At 35.1% G+C, this 22114-nt stretch overlaps 1 pseudogene; it reads left to right on the top strand.

The window, feature by feature from the left end:
- Positions 1-4158: 4158 nt before the first annotated feature.
- Positions 4159-5115, top strand: LOC124959187 (olfactory receptor 5D18-like; annotated as a pseudogene).
- The last annotated feature ends 16999 nt before the right edge of the window (positions 5116-22114 follow it).

The raw sequence follows: 22114 nt of genomic DNA, 5'->3' as shown, positions 1-22114 counted from the left end.
TTCTCAAGATTTTTTAGTTAGTCATTAGTGTGGATGGTATGTCTATGGGTAAGTCTTTGATACCACTATTTTTTTTTACCCTGTCATGCACCCTATAAGAGTAAATGTAGCAATTATAATTGATGGATTAAATACCAGTGCTATGATCTATAGGGCTGTTCTGAAGAACATAACTAGGTCTATAGTGAAAGATCTAATAGTTAACATATGCCAATTCTGTGAACCCCCTAGCTGAAGGCATATTCAGAATACAATATTAACCCCACACTGTGGTTGCATATAAAAAGAAGTATAATACTAAATAGAGTTCTGTCTAAATACTTGTACACATATGCAAACAAACCAAATAAGTCTAAAAATGCTTATGGCATGTAATGATATTGTGGTTATTTCAATAATTTTGATCCTGTTTTTACACTGATGTTTTCATGATTGTCACAGTTTTAACCTCCATATATAAGTCAGGTGTTTTCAAGGCATATTAATCAACACATTACCTATTTAGAAAAAAATGTACTCTACCTAACAGAAGAGGAATTTTCTCTATTTTTTCTGTTTTTAGTTTTAGTTTTTCACAATAGTCAGGATTCTCTAGGGTCTGTGTTCCCAGAGGTAAGCAGATAGATATAAATAAACATCATGCTCATGGAATATAGGTTGAAGATCTGTCTTCGGGCATTGCTATGCTTCCACCAAAAGCTTTTGACAGTTGGAAAAGTGCTCTTATTTCCTTCCTTTGATTCCATTCTGCAAGAGTCACTGCCTTAAAGAGATGTGAAAATGTATAAGAACATTTCAGTTGTGAGGGAGAATGTGCATGCAGTTTGTTCTTCATGGCAAGAAAGCCAGCAATTAAAAAAATGTTTTTCAGTAGAATCTCTTTTGGTGACTTGCTTCAATGTTGGCATATTTTCATTTATCTATGAGGTGTGTTGAAATCCAGAAATTGTTTACACCCATGGGGGCTGAGTGAGAGAGAGTAACATCTACTTAGTTCAGCTAATGGTACATATTCAAGGTGCTAAACTCTATTTTCATTGTTCCTGGATCATTTTGCTGAACACAAAATTTTGTCCTTATTTGCTATGTCTCATACACTAGGAGTTAAAGTTAAATTTTTCTCAGGCAATTTAATGAACTCAGGATACTAATGTACAGCACATGCATGCATATATATGTAAATTTTTTTTAAAAAATCTATGCTTTTTTTATAAATGTGAATTATGGGTGCAAGGAAACTATAGCATGGGAAAATAATATTTGGATAACTATAAAAGTTTTCTTGGAAGAGCTATGTAAGGAAATTGTGATAAAGCAAGGTATAGATTAAAACACAAGTGGAGAAATGGAGTCAATTTGGTGAATTAGAAGATATAAACATTTTCATAGAATAAAATTTTAAGATATCTGTGCATTAGCAGAATTGCTTGTTTGTACATTAAGGACATAGTGTCAAAGTTCATATACAAAAGTTTCTACTTAAGCCTTTTGAAAGAGAGTGGACCCAAATGTCAATGATGGTATTCAAAGGTTAGTTGATAGTTTTTATTACATAGCAAAGTATGTTCTGTTGAAATGCCTGCTGGCAACAGTAGGAATGAAGAACAAGGGCCAACTTGGTATTTCCTTATTTTTCTTTAACTCTACCTGATTTTACAAGAGACCCAACCTGAGCTTCTGAAAGGATAAGCAAAAGCCAAAAGCACCAGGCAGTGGTGAGGGAGCAAAAGTGAGGATTATCTAAGCACTGGGGGAAGAGGCCATGGGCACTGGAATTTAATAGGGAATGTGAATTTGAAAACCAAAAGGAGTCAGAATATAAAAGCCTAGGGCTAGGTTTTTAAGAGTCTAAGTGTATAAAAATAGGGCTTGTGGCTTACCAGTAAACCATGGACAAAATTTGACATGGTAGTGAACTAACCTGACTCAGTTCAAATAACTACAAAGTGTGCCTTTTTACAGGTATGGATATAATAGTTTCCTGAGTTTTTTCCTTCTTGGCCTTGATAAGACTTTCATGGAATAGTGAGTCTATTGTTAGTACTTGATGTTGGATAAGGAAGGTTAATGTTATAAGAATATTGATTAGATACTCAGATATATTCTAACCTGTATAAGAAAGTAAAGAAATATTAAATAAATATAAAGTTGTTCATGCAGGCAAAGGAAGAAGACTGCATTAAGTGTCTTGAAATATTTGGAAGTCTATATTGTGAGAATTAGCTTATTTTTCCTTGATCCCCAGAATGAGAGATTTACGTAACGATAACCAAAAATTATAAAGTCAATACTAATAAAGAACATGAGAAGGCACATGATTAAATAAAGAATTGATTATGATGAGTAGTGTTACAAAGATAATTTCATAACAGGGTTTGAAGAGTAGCATTTTAAATGTGAGCTCAGGATTTCTATTATCAAAATGGGTGGTAGGAACTTTGTTAATGGAGACCGAACAGAGCTTGTAAAAACAGAATTATCAGCTTTTTCAGATCTTCCTTTAGAGACTCCTAGAATGGGCACTTGGTATGCACTAGCCACTGAGCAAAATCTCCACCCACCACCAAGGAATTATTAAAGTAAGCCATCTCGTTAACTTTTACTGGGATGAAGTTTTCATCGGGCTTCCCTTTATGAGCAGGAGATGATAATGCAAATTTTTTGACTAATGTGCTGTTAGCTAAATACAAAAGCTAAGTTCCTAAATATAAAAACAAGACATTTTCTCAAACATGTCTGACCAACTGAATGCAGTTCACAAAGGTCACTGGCTCTCCTGTGCAAAGGAGAGTGCAATGGTACAGCTGGCGCTCTGTGCAGGGACTAACAGTGGTAGGTTTCATGGGAGTCTGTCACTAGGAACACATCAGCACAAAAGTTCTGCCAGTTCTCATTTGTTAAGATGCCACATCACAGTTGTTGGATTTCAGAGTCAAAATCAATTCCTCAGGTATTGTTCTGAGAAATTTTGAATACTTTGACTCCTTGTGGAGTCCAAATGTAGGACCTTTTTAATTATTCATTCTGATATATCCTTTCAGTCCTGCTTGGTCAGCACTCCAAAATGACCCATGACCAAAGAGATTTAGATATTTGTAATGAAAAATTACATTTTTCATCCTCTATTTAACTGCTGATGATGGTCTATTTCTTTGTGCTTAATATAATATGCACTAGAAAAAACATAAATGAAGAAAACAATCTTTGTGAAACCTTTCAGAAGTTTTCCAAATACCTACACAGAAATCAGTTTCATTATTCAACATTGTGAACCTTATAAATGACTATATGCTGGTATATAACAGCAACCCATTACTTATCAGTGGAAGTGTTGATGAGACTGAAAGTCCTCTCCAGTAGATGTTTCATGATTATTTGAAAATAGGGAGAGTGGGGCACATCTCTAATCCCAGCTGCTTGAGTGGCTGAGGAAGGATAATTGCAAGCTCTAGGCTAGCCTCATGAGGGCAGGCAGATTAGGCCCTCGGCAACTTAGTGAGACCCTGTCCCCCCAATAAAACAACTGGAGATGGAGTTTAGTTGTAAAGCATGCATGGATTTATTCCCAAGGACAAAATAAAAAATAAAATAAAAGAAGGAAAGAAAGAAAGAAAAGAAAAGAAAAATAGGATATGGCTAGGATATGTACTAATTCATTATGCTGATTAAAAAAAATGTGAATGATTGACAAGATACATTCTGTCCCCCAAATTTTAATTCTATTCTTTTTGTGTATTAGAAGTATTTACTATTCGCAAGAACTCTCATGACATGATCATATGAATGATACGATCATCTGAATGATGGTCTGATATTTCTTCTTGTCTCTGTGGTTGTCATAAATACTTCAACGTGAAGCCTTCCATGCATCAGATGCATTTATAGACAAGTTGCATAAAAATAATAATGTTGCTCACTACTGATTTTCATTCCAGATTAAAAAAAAAACTGCAGTCATAAAGAACACAGCTACATGCTCTGAGTCAACAGTCAGTAACTGCCCACGTAGAAATGCAAACGGAAGTGAAGACTCAACTGTGAACTGCCTGCTCTCACCTCATGGATCACACAGAACATCGCCGACGTCTCTGCCAAAATGTCAAGTTCTGCTGTTCTATTTTATTTTCTTTCCTCATATTTTTAATTTAAAGAATAATCATGGTACATGATGTCAGAAACCAGAGCTCCATGTCCACATTCATCCTATCAGTGTTCTCAGAATTCCCACACCTCCAGGCACCCCTCTAAGCTGTTCCTCATCATCTACACAGTCACTCTGTTGGGGAACGTGGGCATAATCCTAGTGAGAAGACTCAATCCCAAGCTGCAAACATCCATGTACTTTTTCTTCAGCCACCTTTCATTTCTGGACATTTGCTACTCCAGCGTATTTATGCCCAAGCTATTAGAGATCTCGGTTGTGGAAGGAAGAACTATCTCCTTCAATGTATGCATGACAGTTTTTCTTTGGCTGTGCATGTGTGATTACAGAAATGTTCATGTTGGCAGTGATGGCCTATGACCAGTTTGTGGGTGTGTGTAACCCCCTGCTCTATACGGTTGCTATGTCTCACAAGTTCTGTGCCTTCCTGGGGGCTGGAACTTACATGTGGGGTGGTCTCTTCTCCATGACACTCACCTAGTCTCTGGTAGGACTGTCCTATTGTGGATCTAACATCATAAATCACTTTGGCTGTGAGTACTCTGCCATCCACTCTGTCTCCTCCTCTGACCCCTCCTTCAGCCAGATGGCGTGTTTCATCATTTCTACATTCAATGAAGCATGTAGGCTCCTGATCATCATGGCCTCCTATGTCTTCATTGTTGCCACTGTCATCAGGATGCCTTCCAAGGGTGGCCTCCACAATGCCTACTCCACCTGTACCTCTCACCTGACTGCCATCAGCATCTTCCGTGGGATCATCCTCCTTCTCTACTGCATGCCTCACTCCAAAAAGCTCCTGGCTCCTGGTTAAAGTGGAAACTGTCCTTTTCACTGTCATGATCCCCATGCTGAATCCCCTGATCTATAGCCTCAGGAACAAAGATGTGAAAGAGACAGTCAGGAAGCAAATTCATTCCAAAGTGCATTCCCTCCACATAAAATTCAGATAAATTTATGTTCTGATTTATCTTAACCATCTACTATACAAAAATGTTTTTATTAGACTTATATCAGCTGAATATTTGATTATGCTTATATCCATCCATTATTGGATATGAAATGCTCTTAAACATTCAGAGCACTTTCTAATTTTCTGTTTTGTTGAAAATATGCTGCTTTTATATATTTCTTCTGAAGAATTTCAGAATTTCAAATTTCCCCACTGAACACTATGAAAGTCAGAATGAGGAACTAGAAGTCCATATGAAGAATGCATTCCTTGTATTATAACCCAAATTTACCTTGTCCTTAATATCTAAGTGCTGAAAACACAAATGAAACCTGCCTGCACCAGATTCATACTCATTCATACTCAAGTCTTCAGAACTCAATGTGTTGACTCATAAAATTCTTTAAGCATAACTTTTTTTTTCAGCTTAATAGAGTAAGTACCATGAGAACCTTTGTTTACCTATGAAAAATACTGACTGACTTTAGCAAGTAGGTATTGAAAATATAACCTACTATTTATATGCATCACATTTTTTCTGAGTATCAATGTAACATATTACAGTTTAATGAAATGTATTGAGATAATGCTGAGAACAACCAAAATTTATATTTACCTCTAACAGTACTTGTATCCTGTTTTGTGGGACATGACACCATAGTTATGAAATTGTCCCTTTGATCATGCATTCTCACTATAAATTCATCTGATGCCAGTTTTTTTCAGTAAATTGTCATATATACCCACTCAGTTGCTTAAACAAGAGTCACTATTACATATGTTCCCTCTTCTTCCAAAAGTTATAGGATGAAAGTCACTAAAAATAAAAATAGATAGTGTACAGATGGCTAGGAAATGTTTTAAGTAACATCTGAGTCAAGAGTCAGTGTTTCCTTGTCTCTATACCCTAAGTATATAGAATATGGAATTGTAAGCATATCTTGAAGTTTTCATTAATCTTGAAATCACGCAGTTGGAACACCAGAAAAAATTATAAGGGCAATACATAAAGAAGGCTTCACCTGTGATTTAAGAGGAGCAAAACTGAGGTTTGATTTTTGAGGTAACATTTGGTTTTATAACCAATAAGTCATAAATATTTTTGTAGAAATACTAATAATAGAGTGCTCAAATAAATTTCAACAATATATAAAAAAAACATTTTTTCAAGGAATCTTAGGTTGGCATATCATTTAAAATTATTGGTGATCTATTATAGTAACATAACAAGGGGAAATCACAGATTTATTTCAATATACACAGTAAATATATTTCATCAATTTGTACAGGTAAACAGAAGAGATAATGTGTACATGTATACCTACATAATCTCTATCAGATTCTGTCTATATGAGGAATTAAATTTAAAAGATCAGTTCATGTCATCATTAAATTTGACAAGTCCCAAGATCTGCAGCAGCAGGAAGTCATTAGTCTTTATTCGAAGGTCAGAGACTAGCAGAGCCATGGGGTGTGGATCCAAGGCAAATGTGAAGATCCAACACTGAGAGAAGCCATTGTCTACATTTGAATTTCTAAAACAGAAAAATCTGGTGTCCTTGTTCTAAGGCAGTAAGTCAGAGAACTGATTTCTCAAAGAAGCAGGAGTATTTTTTGTTGTTCATTTTTGTAAAACCCAGGCATTTAATTAAGAATCCACTTTATTCAGGTTGCTGCTTTAAGTGTTAATCCCATTTGGAAATATCTTCACAAAAATCAGACAGAATCATGTTTAACCCATTTGTGGGCAACCCATGTCCTAGTCAATTGATATGCAAAATTAACCTTCACTTATTAATGGGAGAACAAAATAAAACACACTTCAACAAAATCAGGAATAGAATAAAAATGAATGAACTATTACAGCACAGTACAAAAGAAATGAAAATGGTAATCATGATGAGGATAAAGACAATAATAATGATTGTGAGATGTTCATGCTTTGTTGGAATTGAACAGAATATGATTCATTTTGTAGGAATAAACATGATTATAATAGTTATTTTTATAATCTATGAATATAGTATGAGTTTGTATGGTCTACATTAAATCCTCTTAAAACATTTTAGAAAATTATGTTTAGAGGAACTTGGCTTTTCTTGGATATGTGGTGTATTTGATACTATTATAAACAGTAGTTTCTTAAACATATCATTTAACTTGCTATTATTTAAACATGCAACTATTTTGAATTTAAGAGCATTGCAGAAATTTTACGTATTTTTCCATACTCCAGTTTATTTCAACATTATTGTGTATTTTTATCTGTAAAATATCATACCTTGAGAAAAATAACAGGTATTATTTACTTTTCTCTCATCTTAACATGTATACATGTATGTGTGCAACCATACTGTATCTAATTAAATTACTGACAATATAAAAACTAAGAATACTATCTTGCTAAAATTTAAAATACATGTTTTTACTGGTTACTTTTGGTTACATATGGCAGCAGGATTCTTTTTTTTTTTTTTTTTTGGGGGGGGTGGTACTGGGGACTGAACCCAGGGCTTTATGTGTGCCACACAAGCACTCTACCAACTGAGCTGTATACCCAGTCCATTTTTAAATTTTTTTGTTGTTGTTGTTGGCAATGGACCATTATTTTCTTTATTCATAAGTGCCGTTTTATTATGATTGTAGAAGCACGGAATGTGTCTCATTCTAGTTAGAGTCCCTTTCCTGTGGATGAACATATTGGTGGAATTCCCTGTGTTGTTTTCATTTGTGTACTTGGGAAAACTATTTCAGATTCATTCCATTGTCTTTCCTTTGTTTACTCCCTCTCCCTTCCCTCCATTCCCCATTGTCTGTTCTACTACACTTCTATTCTTCCCCTCATTCAACTCCTCACCCTTCCTTATTGTGGGTTAGCTTCCTACTACCAGAGAAAACACTTAACCTTTGGTTTTTTGGAACTAGCTTACTTCCCTTAACATGATAGTCTCCAGATACATCCATTTACTGGCAAATGTCATAAAGTCCTTCTTCCTTATGGCTGAGTAAAACTCCATTGTGTATATATGCCACATTTTCTTTTTTGCATTCATCTCTTGAAGGATATCTATTTTGGTTACATAATTTAGCTATTGTGAATTGAGCTGATGTAAACATTGATGTGGCCCATCATATAGTATGCTGATTTTAACTCCTGTGGACATACACAAGGAGTGGGAAAACAGGTTCAATGATTGATTCCATTACAAGATTTTGAGGAATCTTGTTTTTTATATTGTTTTCCATAGCGGTTGCACCAATTTGCTGTCCAACCAGCAATGTATGAGAGTACCATTTTCCCCACATCCTTGTTAACATTTATAGTTACCTGTATTCTTGATAATTGCCCTTTTGCCTGAAGTGAGATAAAATCTAAGTGTAGTCTTAATGTTCATTTCTTAATTACTAGAGGTGTTGAACACTATTCATATATTTGCTCACTATTCATATTTCTTCTTCTGTGAAGTGCCTGTTCATTCCTTTGCCCATTCTTTTGAATATCTGCATTTCATTTGGTGTTGTTTTTGCAGTGCTTTATCTATCCTGGAAATTAATGCTCTATGTGAGGTGCAGGTGACAAAGATTTTCTCCCATTCTGTAGGTTCTCTGTTCACATTCTTGAGTGTTTCTCTTGGTGCAAAGAAGCATTTTAGTTTGATGCCATTCCATTTATTGATTACCAATTTTACTTTTTGAACTTTGGGGGGTCTTATTAAGGAAGTCCGTTCCCGTTCTGCTATGTTGAAGTATTGGGCCTACTAGTTACTTCCAATTGTGTAAGAATACCTAGATTCTTTATCAACTCTGAGTTGAGTTTTGTGCAAGGTGAGGGATAGTGGTAAAATTTCATTTTACTACACATGGAATTTCAGGTTTCCTCACACCACTTGTTGAAAGGCTATCTTTTCTCCAAAGTATTTTATTGGCTCGTTTGTCTTGTGTGAGTTAGCTGTATTTTTGTGTTTTTGTCTGTGTGTCTTCTCTCCTATTTCCTTGGTCTTCTTCCCTGTTTTGGTGCCAATACAGTGCTGCTGTTTTTATTAGTATGGCTCAATAGTATAAAGTCTTGTATTGCGATGCCTCCTGCTTTGTTTTATTTATTTATTTTTGCTAAGGATTGCTTTGGCTATTCTGAGTTTCTTGTTTTTCCAGATGAACCTCATGAGTGCTTTTTCCACTTTCATAAAGAACATCATTGAATTTTTATGAAAATTGCATTGAATATGTAAAGTGCTTTGGTAGTGTGGCTATTTTGACAATATTAGTTCTGCCTATCCAAGAACATGGGAGGTATTCCCATCTTTTAAGGTCTTCCTCAATTTTTTTATTTTGTGCTCTGTGATGTTCATTGTAGAGGACTTTTGCCTTTTCTAATAAATTGATTGCCAGGTTTTGTATTTTGAGGCTATTATAAATGGTTTGGTTTTTTTCATTTCTTGTCAGTTGATTTGTCATTGGAGTATAGAAACACAATGGATTTATGGGTGTTAATTTTATGTCTTGGTATTTGCTCATTCATTTATGGGATCTAGAAGCTTTCTGGAGTCATTTTTTGAGTCTTCTAAATATAAGATCACGTTGTCTGCAGATAGAGCTAATTTTAGCTCTTCTTTTCCTCTTTGTATCACTCTCATTTCATTCTACTGCCTAATTTCACTGGTTAGAGATTTGAGAACTATTTGAATAAAATGTGAAAGTGGACATCCTTGCCTTGTTATTGTTTTTAAAAGGAATGCTTTCAGTTTTTCTCCATATAAAGCGATGTTGGCCTTGGATTTGTTGTATATAGTTTTTCAATATTAATGTATGATTCTTTTTTGTAAATTTGTTTTAATTACTTATACATGACAGTAGAATGCACTTTGCTACATCATATATAATGGAGTATAATATTTCATTCTTCTGGTTATATGTGATGTAGAATCCCACTGGTTTATATATATATATATATATATATATATATATATATATATACACACACACACATAGGATGATAATATCTGAATCATTCTATTATCCTTCTTACCTCCAGGTCCCCTTCTCTACCTTTACTCACTTATATCTAATCTAAAGTAACTCTATTTTTTCCTAGCCACTCACCCCGCATTGTGAATTAACATCTGCATATCAGAGAAAACATTTGACTTTTGGTGTTTTGGGATTGACTTATTTCACATAGTGAAAAATTTATGAACATTTTACCCCTATTTTTTCTAGTGTTTAAATCATGAATGAATGGGATAAATTGTCAAATGCTTTTTCTGCATCTATTGAGATTATTATGTGCTTCTTTTCTGTAAGTCTAGTGATGCAGTGCATTACATTTACGTCAAATCTTTACACAGATCAATTTCAAGTAATGAAATTGAAGAAGTCATCAAGAGCCTACCAACAAAGAAAAGCCAAGGACCAGGTGTATTCTCAAGCCAAGTCGTACCAAATCTTTAAAGAAGTACTATTGCCAGTCCTCCTCAAATTATTCTATACATTAGAATGGGAGGGAATCCTTCCAAGATCATTCTCTGAGTCCAATAACACCCTGATACAAAAACCAGACAAAGATAAATCAAGAAAACTTCAGACCAATGTCCTTGATGTACAGTGATGTGAAACTTCTCAATAAAATACTAGCAAATCATATACAAATGCACATTAAAAGATATTGCGACATGTCAAGTGTGTTTCATTCCAGATATGTGGTTTTTCTTCTCACGAACTATCTTTCTTCTGTAGTTGTTGTGTGAATCCCCCTTATCAGGTTAATCACTTTTCATTTCCTTGGGTAAAGAATACATACCTGGGCTGATATTAATTTTTAAAATGAATAGTTTTTGATAAATGTTTACATCATTACATGAGTTATTTTGAAATCAACCAGCGTTTAAAAGTGTTTAAGCTACCACTATCAATTTTAATTAGTGATATCATGGAACATTTATCTAAAACTTTACCTTGCTTAGACATCTGCTAAGCCTGAGTCCCTTGACTCTTCCATTCTAGTCTACCTTTGTAGTTTCTTTTTATATCCTATTGAAGTCCCTTCAAATGCAGTCAACTCTTGCAGCCTAAACAAATAAGAAACTTTCTCATTTTGGATCATGGCATATTTTCCTCAAAAATATATTCTGATATCTTAACCAGTCACTCAGATTTCTTTTTTAAATTTTCTTGTTGCTTTTCACTATATATGCTATATTAGTGAAAATGAAAAATAAAACTATATCCATCTTTTCATTATTTACATGTCTGAGAATATTTGACATCTTTCTTTTGGACAAACTTTATCTTTGATTTTTATTGAGATATTTCTATGTTTCAACTTCAGGGTACACATCACCACAATAAAGATGTGCACCCCTTATCTGTTTATATATTGTAAATACCACTGCTTTGTTACTACAGCCATAATGTGGTTTCTGGATCAAAAAAAAAACACGTCTGCAGCTCAGGAAAATAATGCTTGAAAAATATAACATGATTACATATGAAATGAAAAAACAGTATCAGATAGACAGATCACGTAACCAAAACCTGCATGCTTTTTGGAAAGTATATGTATCTTTTGTCAAGGTAATAATGTAATTAATTAATAGTTTTTAATACTTAGAACTAATTGTACAATTACTCCAGTGCACATATCGCTTTGGGTGTCTTTTATTTTTTTAGTTTTGATTTATATGTCATTCTGCAATTGAAGTAAAATAGAAAAGGAAAAAGAAAGTCTTTTGTTTCTCAACATTCCCTTTTAAAGTGATCATTTGTTTTGATTTAGATGTATTTTTAGTGATTAATCTCTGCTGTGGCTTCAACTCATATACCAGACCAAATATACTGATGTGAGTCAGCCAGCCAAAATGCTCCCAAGCAAACATTTATAATTTGCTAGCTATCCCCAATTAAAAAAAGCTGACGCTTGAAAGGATGAACACAAAATGCTGCTTCACTTTTTCCTACCAATTTCTCCAACTCCTCCAATTGTTAACTCTACCAGAATTTCAAATCCCTTGTAAAATATCTTCATAGTTTTTGTGTTCAAATGCCAGTGCCTCTGTGCATTTCTTAACATTTCATAGTTCATCATGATTCTGGGTGATATTTTTAAAAATTTTAAAAATTTATTCCAATTACTTATACATGACAATAGAATGTATTTATGCACTTAGATATATCATAAAAAATGGAGTATAATCTCTCATTTTTCTGATTGTACATGTTATATAATCACATTGGTCATGAAGTCATATATGTACATGAAGTAATAATGAATATTTCATTCTAATTTTGTCCTATTCTACTATTCTTCCCCATATCCCCTTCCTTCCATTCTCTCCCCTCTCTATCTAAAGTAACTCCGTTCTTCTTTAGCACCCCCATCCTTATTATTGGAAATTAGTATTTGAATATCTGAGAGAACATTGGCCTTTGATGTTTTTGGATTGGCTTATTTTACTTAGCATGATATTCTTTAACTTCATGCATTTACTCGCAAATGCCTTAATTTCATTCTTCTTTAAAGTTTAGCAATATTTCATTGAATACATATATATATATATATATATATTACATTTTCTTTATCCATTCATTTATTGAAGGACACCTAGGTTTAGTTGTGTGAATTGAGCTGCTATAAACATTGACATTGCCATTTCACTGTAGTATGCTGATTTTAAGTCCTTTGTGTATAAACCAAGGAATGGGATAGCTGGGTCAAATGGTGGTTCCATTCCAAGTTTTCTGAGGAATTTCCATACTGCTTTCCCATGTGGTTGCAACAATTTGCATCCCCACCAGAAATATATGACTGTATTTTTGCTCCACATCCTCACCAACATTTATTGTTGCCTGTATTCTTGATGATTGCCATTCTGACTGGAGTGAGATGAAATCTTAGAGTAGTTTTGATTTGCATTTCTCTATTGGTAAGTTTTTGACATAACTATCTTTTTTTACCCTTAGATACACCCTACAGAAATAAATGCAGTGTTTATAATAAACAGATTAAAAATAGCAGTGCTATAATCTATAAGGCTGTTCTGGAGAATACAGCTAGGTCTACAGTGAACGCCCTGAAATTTAACATATGTCAATTCTCTGAAGCCCCTAGCTGAAGGCATATTTAGTATACAATACTAAGTCCATAATGTGGTTCAATATAAAAGAACATAAAGTACAATGGAGAGTCTGCTTAAAAACATGTACACACATGCAAGCAAATCAGAGAAGACTAAAAATGCTTATAGCATATAATTGTATCTGGATTATTGCAGTAAATAAGGTCCTGTTCTGACATTGATGCTTTTGTGATTTTTTTCAGAGCATAACCTCCATATAGAAGTCATGTCCTTTTAAGACACACCAGTCCACATAGTACTGATTTAGAAGAAATTATATTCCAAGTAACAGAAGAGAAATGTTTTCTAATTGTGTTGTAGGTTCTTCCCAACAGTCAGGATTCTCCAGGGTCTGTGTCCCCTGAGTTGAGCAGCTAGATGTGAACAAAGAACATGGAAGTATGTTCAAGATCTGTCACTTCTTTGGGGCATCACTGTGCTCCCAACAAAAACTTGTAACAGTTAGAAAAATGTTGTTAATTACCTCCATTATTAAATTTTACTCTGGAAGAGTCACTGGCTTTAAAATTATGTGAAAATGTATAAGAGCATTTTATTCGTGTGGGAAAAGGTGCATGCAGCTCATTTATCATGGCAAGGAAGGTCACAACTAAAAACGTGTATCAGGAGAATCTATCTTTTGGTAGTTACTTTAAAGTTGGGCATCTTTTCCTTCTTCTATGAGGTGCGTTAAAATCCTGAGACTGCTTTGAGAGAAAAAACAACGAAAATCTATGGGGAGTGAGGGAGAGTAATGGCCACTTAGGTCAGTGAATGGTATATATTTAAGGTGCAAATCTCTATTTTTATGATTCCTAGTGAAGCCAGAATTGAGGACATGCAGTAAGTGTAGGAAATCTGGTAAAGTGGAGGAACTGAGTCCATGAGAGTCTGGGAAGTCGGAGACCGCCCCAGGGAGATTGGAATGTCAGTGTCTCCAGAGCACTTTTGATCACCAAGGTTACCTGCCTAACTGCTCCTCCCAAAATGCTGCAGGCAGGGAATTGCTGATTAATGTCCCTGGGTCCCCACCTGAATCTCCATTTGGCCCTTCCCCCTGCCATCTACTTTTCACCTTTTTTGCTATGTCACTGGCATCTGCTGGGCCTATTCATGTAGGCAGGAAGGAGATAAGGGGAAAGAACAAAAGAGACCCTAATCTATAAAAGATGTAGGGTGCACTCACTTCTTAGGCTTCTAGAACATCAGCCATGGCCCCCTCTCCTTCCCGGGAGAAGTCTGTATTACTACTTTTAAATAAAACCTGCTTAATTTGCTTGCCTTGGCTTGCTTCTCTAATATTCAAAATTCAACATTTCAGGAAGCAGAACTCATCACTGGTAACTGGCGTTATTAGATTTGGAGGTCCCACCAAGATCTACAATAAGGTGAACTTCTCTCCATGCTCCTCCATCTGTTTGAGGTGCATCTCTCTGTCTCTATTTCTGGAGGGCAAAAAAGGCATCCCTCGGCTACTTAAATGCAGTTAGTGCAGCCACCTTCCTTCAAGACACAGGTGAGAGGTTTCCCAGCCCAGGCAGTTCCCATTCACCTGCTCTATGCAGAGCAGGCATGTTGGACTCTGCCAAAGCTGCTTCCTACTTTTTTGTCCAGGCCTGGAGAGAATTGTTGTCAGTACACAGTGTCCCTAGTCCTGAATCTACCTTGGATGCATGAAGACAGATGAAGGGTTGGAACAACTGCAGGGTGTCTGTGACCTCTGGATACTATAGGGCAGAATCCAAATATTCCTTTTCTGAACTCCACTCCTGACTGCCCTAACAGGTATCTAGGATGATTGGTTGATGAATGGCACTGAGGGAAAGTGCCAATGACCTTTGCCTCTGTATGGGCCACACAAGACTCCCCCCCATCCACTCCCTCCTGGGTGCTACTCTTACCTTGCCTGTCAGACCTTAGAAATTCAAACTGTTCAATAAATAAAAGACCTGGAATGATTAGTAAGAAATGCTCAGGTTCCCTTTGTTTGCATAGTTAGTCTTCACTACTCTATCTACAATCTCCCCAATACTGTTCCTGTGCTTAAATGTGCTCACTGTGTTCTCTTTAAGTTGCAAGAGGGAGGCATTTAAAATCAACCTCTTCCATGAGACCTTCCAAGAAAAGGGATTTATATACCCAACAACCAATAGATGTCCCCTCACCCTCCGGAGATTCTTTTAGTCTACAGAGCAAAAAATAGGCAAAAAATGCACAACTTTTACTTTTGTCATTTTTTTTTTCATAATTAGGAGTTTATAGCAGCAGGGAGGAAAGCAGTAATGCCCTGAAGTCTAAATCCTCCAAGGGTCTCTAGCACAGGGCAAACTGGGATCCTAGCACTTTGCCAAAGATGGCCAGAAATAACTTTGACAAAGCCAGGTGGTGAGAGATGGGTTTTCTGGACCATAAGGAAGCTCAAATTTAGGGATATGTCCCTAACACTTCTAACTCAGATGGGAGCTTCTCTCTCAACAGTATTGACAGGTTCACTACTAGTCTGTATACTGCAAAACTACAAATGATCAAGAAAAGTGCCTTTCATATATTAACAGGCTTGGCCACAATAATCTCTACCATGAGAGGAGAAGTCCTTGAGGAATCACCTACTAAGGAAGAAAAATCAAGGGGACCCCCAACTTAAGACAGATAGAAATAAATTTAGGTGGGATTTTGGAGAATCCAAATAAATATTTTGAGAATTCAAATAAATTTTCATTCAAACAATGAGTAGTATGCCTGGAAAACTATTATGTAAGGCCTTCAGGAAAGTCCTACAATTTTCATGGAGAGACTCAGGAAGGTAATAAGAAAACACACTACCATGAATCCTGAATCCATAGAGAGCCACCTATTTTAAAGGATAAATTTATCATTCAGTCTGCCCCAAACAGTTAGAGAAAATTACAAAAATTGGTATATAATCCTCATCAATCCTCAGATGGTCTTCTTCAGCTTGCATCTTCCATTTTTTTTTAATAATAGAGATCAAGAAGTAAAGAAAAAGAAGGGAGCATAAAGATGAGAAAAAGCAATTAATAAAGAGCATTCAAAACCTGAAGAGAAACTTTTAATGTCTCTCAAAACCCATGCAATTCACCCATTTTAGGAGTTCAAAAGGAAACTACTTCATCCAAAACCTTAGAAAAATCAATGAAGCAGTCATTTCCCTCTACCTTGTAATTCTTAATCCATACACTCTGTTATCTTGGATTTCAGTTGCTGCTAGGTTGACTGTATTAGATTTAAAAGATGGCTTTTCCTGTATACTCTAGTCTCTCAGTCACAATATATGTTTACCTTTAAGGAACAAGATAGTGTATTTCAACTACCCAGACACTGTTGCCTCAGGGGTTTAGAAATGTCCTCCCCTGTTCAGACAAAGCCTAGCTAAGGACTTAGCAAAATTCAGAGATAAAACATCTGTAATCATTCTCCAAAATGTAAATGACATTCTTTATGTGCCACCACACAGGAGAAATATCAAGGCATTACAGAGATACTAAACTTCTTAGTTGATATGGATTATAAGATCTCAATGCAGAAAGCTGAATTATGCCATTAACAGGTTCAATACTTAGGATTGCAACTCTCTCAAGGAATTCACAAGATAGGACACAAAAAATAACCACCATAGGACAATATCCTATGCTCCAGGACATAAGGCAACTCAGAGGCTTCCTAGGGATAACTGGATATTGCAGATTTTGAATTCCTGGATATGGAAAATCAAACCTCTTTACAGTCTCCTTAAAAATCACTACACCAAGGAACAACTGCCCTAATGTGAGAACCAAAACATACCAAAGGTTTTTAAAATATTAAAAAGGGACATTTGTTCAAGCTCCTGTCCTCAGCTTACCTACAGAGCAAGATTTGACCTATTTGTTACTGAGAGGAAAGTAACTTCATTCTTTAAAGTAATGGAAAATAAAGTCTCATAATTTTCTTTGACAACCAAATCTGTCCTGATAGAATTGGTTAAAGTACGCTAGGCATCAAGTTTCTGCTAGAACAAGTAATCTCAGTTCATTCCAGATCTCAGTCAAGGAGACCAATCTCAAACCCAGGGGGGGGGGGGAAGAAAGAAAAAGAGTCTTTTACCTGAACTCCAACAAAAGTAACTTGTATGGTGCTTTACTAAAATAATTAATGGTCCTGTCATTTTTCTAGAACTCTTGTTTTTTTTTCCCCTTAAATTCTATATTTTTTTGAGCTCCTGACAATTTTTGATTGGTTCTATTTTTTATTCAAAAGAGTTTTTGAATATCTGTTATATTGCAATGGAGATTCACCTACAACAACTACAAGGCCTTTGCTTCTATATTACATGTATATCATGTTGTTTCATAGCATGTTGTGTATGTATGTGTGTCCAAATATCATGTACATGATATCAAAATTGATATATAATGAGCACTTATAAACTGAAATTAAAAAATGGATCCAGATACTTTAGTTCATGTGATTTTCAAAGGTTCAATTTAAGTTGTGTAAATAAATAAAGGTAAAATATCTTTAAAATTACTTAATGCACAAATCTCTCTAGGTTGTTAAACTAATGAAATGTTGCTCTCTGTAAAATGTCTAATCCATTGTTTCCAGGGCTTTTCTTCAACAAGAAAGAGACAGCAGATACTGTTTATACACTTGTCTGATATCTTGGTTTTTACCATAAATTAAGTAAATTAAATTATTCAAATGTGTTTGTTAGAGACATCTGATTAATTTATAAAGTTAAAATGCTAACTGTTAAGTAAAACATTAAGTACTATTAACTCCTTAAATTACATGGGATAACATACTTAAATGTTATTGGTAAATAAAAAGGGTTTAAAATTGCTTTGTGTTCATCACTAAAAACAAGGTTCCTAAGAGTTAAGTCATAACTGGTACAATTCTATATGCAAAGGGATCCAAATTTTCAACTGTTTTTCAAGTAGAGTACTATAAATAACATAAGGTATTTCATCTGATTAAAATGGAGTAATTTACCTAAATTCAAAAATTTCATAAGAGTTGTTTCAGAATGTGAACAAAAAAGGCTCAACAGGAAAGACAAAAATAAAAGTAGAAGGGAGAAGAAAATATTTCTGGTTAAGAAAGTTCTGGCAGGATGAAATACATGAGGGTCTAAGTCAGTGTTAAGAAAGTCTCTGTAAATAAAGTGCAAATTTCAACAAGTTTGTGTGCAACTAAGTTGGTTATATGTATGTGAGACAATGAGTAAAAGCTATTAAGATTTTTCCTAAGGTCAAATACTAATGTTCTGATATAAACCAAAGTTTATTTCATATGTTAAACTGACAAGGATTTCTTCAAAACACAAATTAACTCTTATCACTGTGTCTGTTAAGTTTTATTCTTCAAAACAATTGGTCTTAAAGAAATTGGGATTTATACAATTACAGTTAAACAACTTTTAGAGTTTTATACTATGTTGCAAAGTCTAAATTTTTCTTTAAAAGCTAAATTTGGTTAATATAAAAACATCAAGATAATTGTGCTATTACTTTTTTTGTATTTTAATTGTGTTCATATTTTCCAGGTAAACAAGCCGTTAAAGCAGAAAATTTATCAAGTTCCTATTCTCCAAAATAAACTTGTCTTTATTGGTAATTTTAAACTTATAAGAATAATAAATTTTATTGGGCACTTATTTATATCATTTAATGTTCAATAACAGGACCTGTTATCAATAGGGTATATATAAAATTTGTTACCTTTTACACTGAGATAAAAAATTTAAATGGAAAGGTATTTCTAAAAGTTAGTGAGAGCCTGATTTGTTTAAAGTTTAATATTGTGAAACATGAAAGCATTTTTCCTCTTTGTCACACAAAAGGAAAGTTAAAAGCTCTCTCAGTCTTGGATGTAATGTCATCTTATGTTAACAAGCATTCATATAGACTGAGACTACAATATATGTGAACTTTGTACAATGATGTTTAAAGAGGAGGAAAAGGTCAGCTTCAGAACTAGAACACTTTACCTAAGATTTGTGAAGAGCCCCTTACCTGAGATAAGGCTCTGCTTCCCACATTTCTTCATGCTAGAATGACTCCAAAATAAGTCAGATTTCAACTCATTTAAGGTTATTCAAAAGATTGGTTTTTGTTGTATAATGACTGTGATATCAAACAGGGGGTGTAATGTATAACTCAGCCAAACTTCAATATAGCTATTACACATACTAAAATGTTTTTACTGTTGTTACTTCCATTTTGTACTTTCATTCTAAACTCTGCTGTCTGATTAATGTTTTGCAAAAGTACTGCTTCAAAAACAAACAACCTAAATTAATTTGAGATAATAAGCTGTCACCTATAGGACAGATAAGATAATATAGACACCAATTAAATAAAAGGGGGTAAGTGACTATAAAGTCATAAATATTGAAGTTAAAGATGAGTACTATTACTTTATGACTGGTGAGATTGACTTGCTGAATGTTTAAGACCAAACTTAAGAGATTGAGATTAAAATACAGGGGCCAAGAAAACCAGTATTTGGCTCTTCCCCTCAAAGTCAGCCTGAATCCAGGGAACAAGAGAATTTCTCTAAAGAGCCCTGCAACTCTAGGCCACACGATCTCCCAATCAGGGAGATTGATGAGACCACTAGCCAATCACTGCACATGCTGCACAGGAGGGTCATTGGAAAAGGAAGACATCACTGATGCTTCCAAGGGAACCCACCTCATCAAGGAGATTTTACCTAGCAAATGGCACTAAAGGAGTTAAAAATCTGCTTTCAAGTTCTCCACAAGTGACTCCTGTGGGAACTCAGCTGACTCTTAACAATCAACACAAACAGATTAATTTGACCAGCTTGATCTTCTACACCTAGCAAAACAGTTAAAACCAAAACATAGCCTTTCTTGCACATTTTAAAAAATGAAACAATAGTTAAATGTAACTTAAGATGTACACTTGTGTTTGACCCTAGAATAACTAAAGACTGGAAGCTATAAAAGAGTGATTCTTAGGCAGGTGTGCCTGATAACTATCAAGGGAAACCACCAGAGTCAGAAATTTTTGGTAAGTTTAAGGCCTACAGACCTTCCTAACCTCCTACACAAGCAGGCTTAATCAATGTTTCTTGGTATAATTATCTAGCCCTAACAGAAATACAGAGATCTCTGCTAAACAAAGGTTATACCAATAAAAGGTTATTTTACAAAAATAAGATATCATTAACTAGCTTAACTATATTTTCTGGGGACATCAATGGCATTAAAAATTAAATGTTTTATTTACATTCCTGATAACTCTGACAATATTAATGTTCCAAAATAAAGACCTTGTCCTCTCCTGCTTTGTTAGGTCTTGTTATAGGAAAAACTTCCCAGTTCTTCTGGCTCTTGCTGAGAGATTATTGACTCCTGTCATCTTCATGATGTTCATTGACATGTTCCATATGCTGCAACATTAATCTGTATTAATCTCAATTCAGTACTCATGTCTTTTTGTTTCTCTCTCATAGAAGCACCCACCCCAGATGACTTTACAACTTGGTTTTTCCCCAACCAGACTTCTACCATGGAACCCTTGATTGACCCAGTTTCTAAAAGGGAACTCCAAACTACTTGCCCTACGCTGCCCACTTCCAGCTTGAAGCAGCCAGGGCAGTCATCTCCCACTTCCTTACACCAGTAAGGAGTTCCTAAAACTAGAGGAGAGAATGAAGCCAGAATTGAGGACAGGCAGATACTGTAGAATAGAGAATCAGGACAAAAGGAGGAATAGAGGCCATGAGAGTCTGGGAAGTTCAAGACAGTCCCTGGGAGATTGGAATGTCAGTGTCTCCAGAGCACTTTTTATCACCAAGTTTCCCTGCCTAACTACTCCTCCCAAAATGTTGCAGACAGGGAATTGCTAATTAATGTCCCTGGGTCCCCACCTGCATCTCCATTTGGTCCTTCTCCCTGATTCTCACCTTTTTGCTATGTCACTGGCATCTGCTGGGCCTAATCATGTAGGCAGGAAGGATAGATAAGGGGGGGTAGAAAAAAAGATACCCTAATGTATGAAAGATGTAGGGTGCACTCACTTCTTGGGATTCTAGAACATCAGCCATGACCCCCTTCTCCCCCCTGGGAGAAGTCTGTATTACTACTTTTAAATACAATCTGCTTAAAATATGCTTGCCTTGGCTTGCTTCTCAGATGTTATGCTTCAACATCTGAGGAAGCAGAACTCATCACTGATAAATGGCAGTATAACTAGAATAATTTCACTGAGTTTGAAACTTTATTCTCAATTGCTAGGTCATACTACTGAATTTCAGTGAAGTGTTACAGGTAAGGTTTTTTTAATTACAATTTGTGAAATTAGTAAAATAGAGAACACACATGACTTCAAATTTGAAATAGCAAATCTTTTATGGTCTCATGAATGTTCTGCTAATATATTTGCAAACACTAGCATGGAAAAAGTAATATTTGGATAACTAGAGAAGTGTTTTTGGAAGAGCTGTGTAGGGAACATGTCACTAAACAAGATACAGTTTAAATCATAAGTGGAGAAATGAAATCAATTTGGGAGATTAGAAGAAATAAATATTTTCATAGAATACAAGTTTAAGCACCTCATATGAATTGACATAATTGGTTTTTGATGTATGAAGAAAATTGTGTGAAAATCCATAGGCTTCTATTCATGCACTTTGAAAGAGAGTGGATTCTAAAACTTCAATGATTTCACTCAAGGTTAGTTGGATGATAGTTTTTATTAGATAGCAACAAATTTTCTATTGAAATGCCTTCTGGCAACAGTAAGAATGAAGAATGAGGGACAGCTTGATATTTCCTCATTTTTCATTAACCGGTCTGATTTTACAAGAGCCTAAAACTGAGCTTCTGAAAGAATCAGCATAAGTAAAAAGCAC

The sequence above is a fragment of the Sciurus carolinensis genome, chromosome 11 (genome assembly GCF_902686445.1).
Source record: "Sciurus carolinensis chromosome 11, mSciCar1.2, whole genome shotgun sequence".
Classification (NCBI taxonomy): Eukaryota; Metazoa; Chordata; class Mammalia; order Rodentia; family Sciuridae; genus Sciurus; species Sciurus carolinensis.
This window is presented reverse-complemented; position numbering and strand designations above follow the sequence as displayed.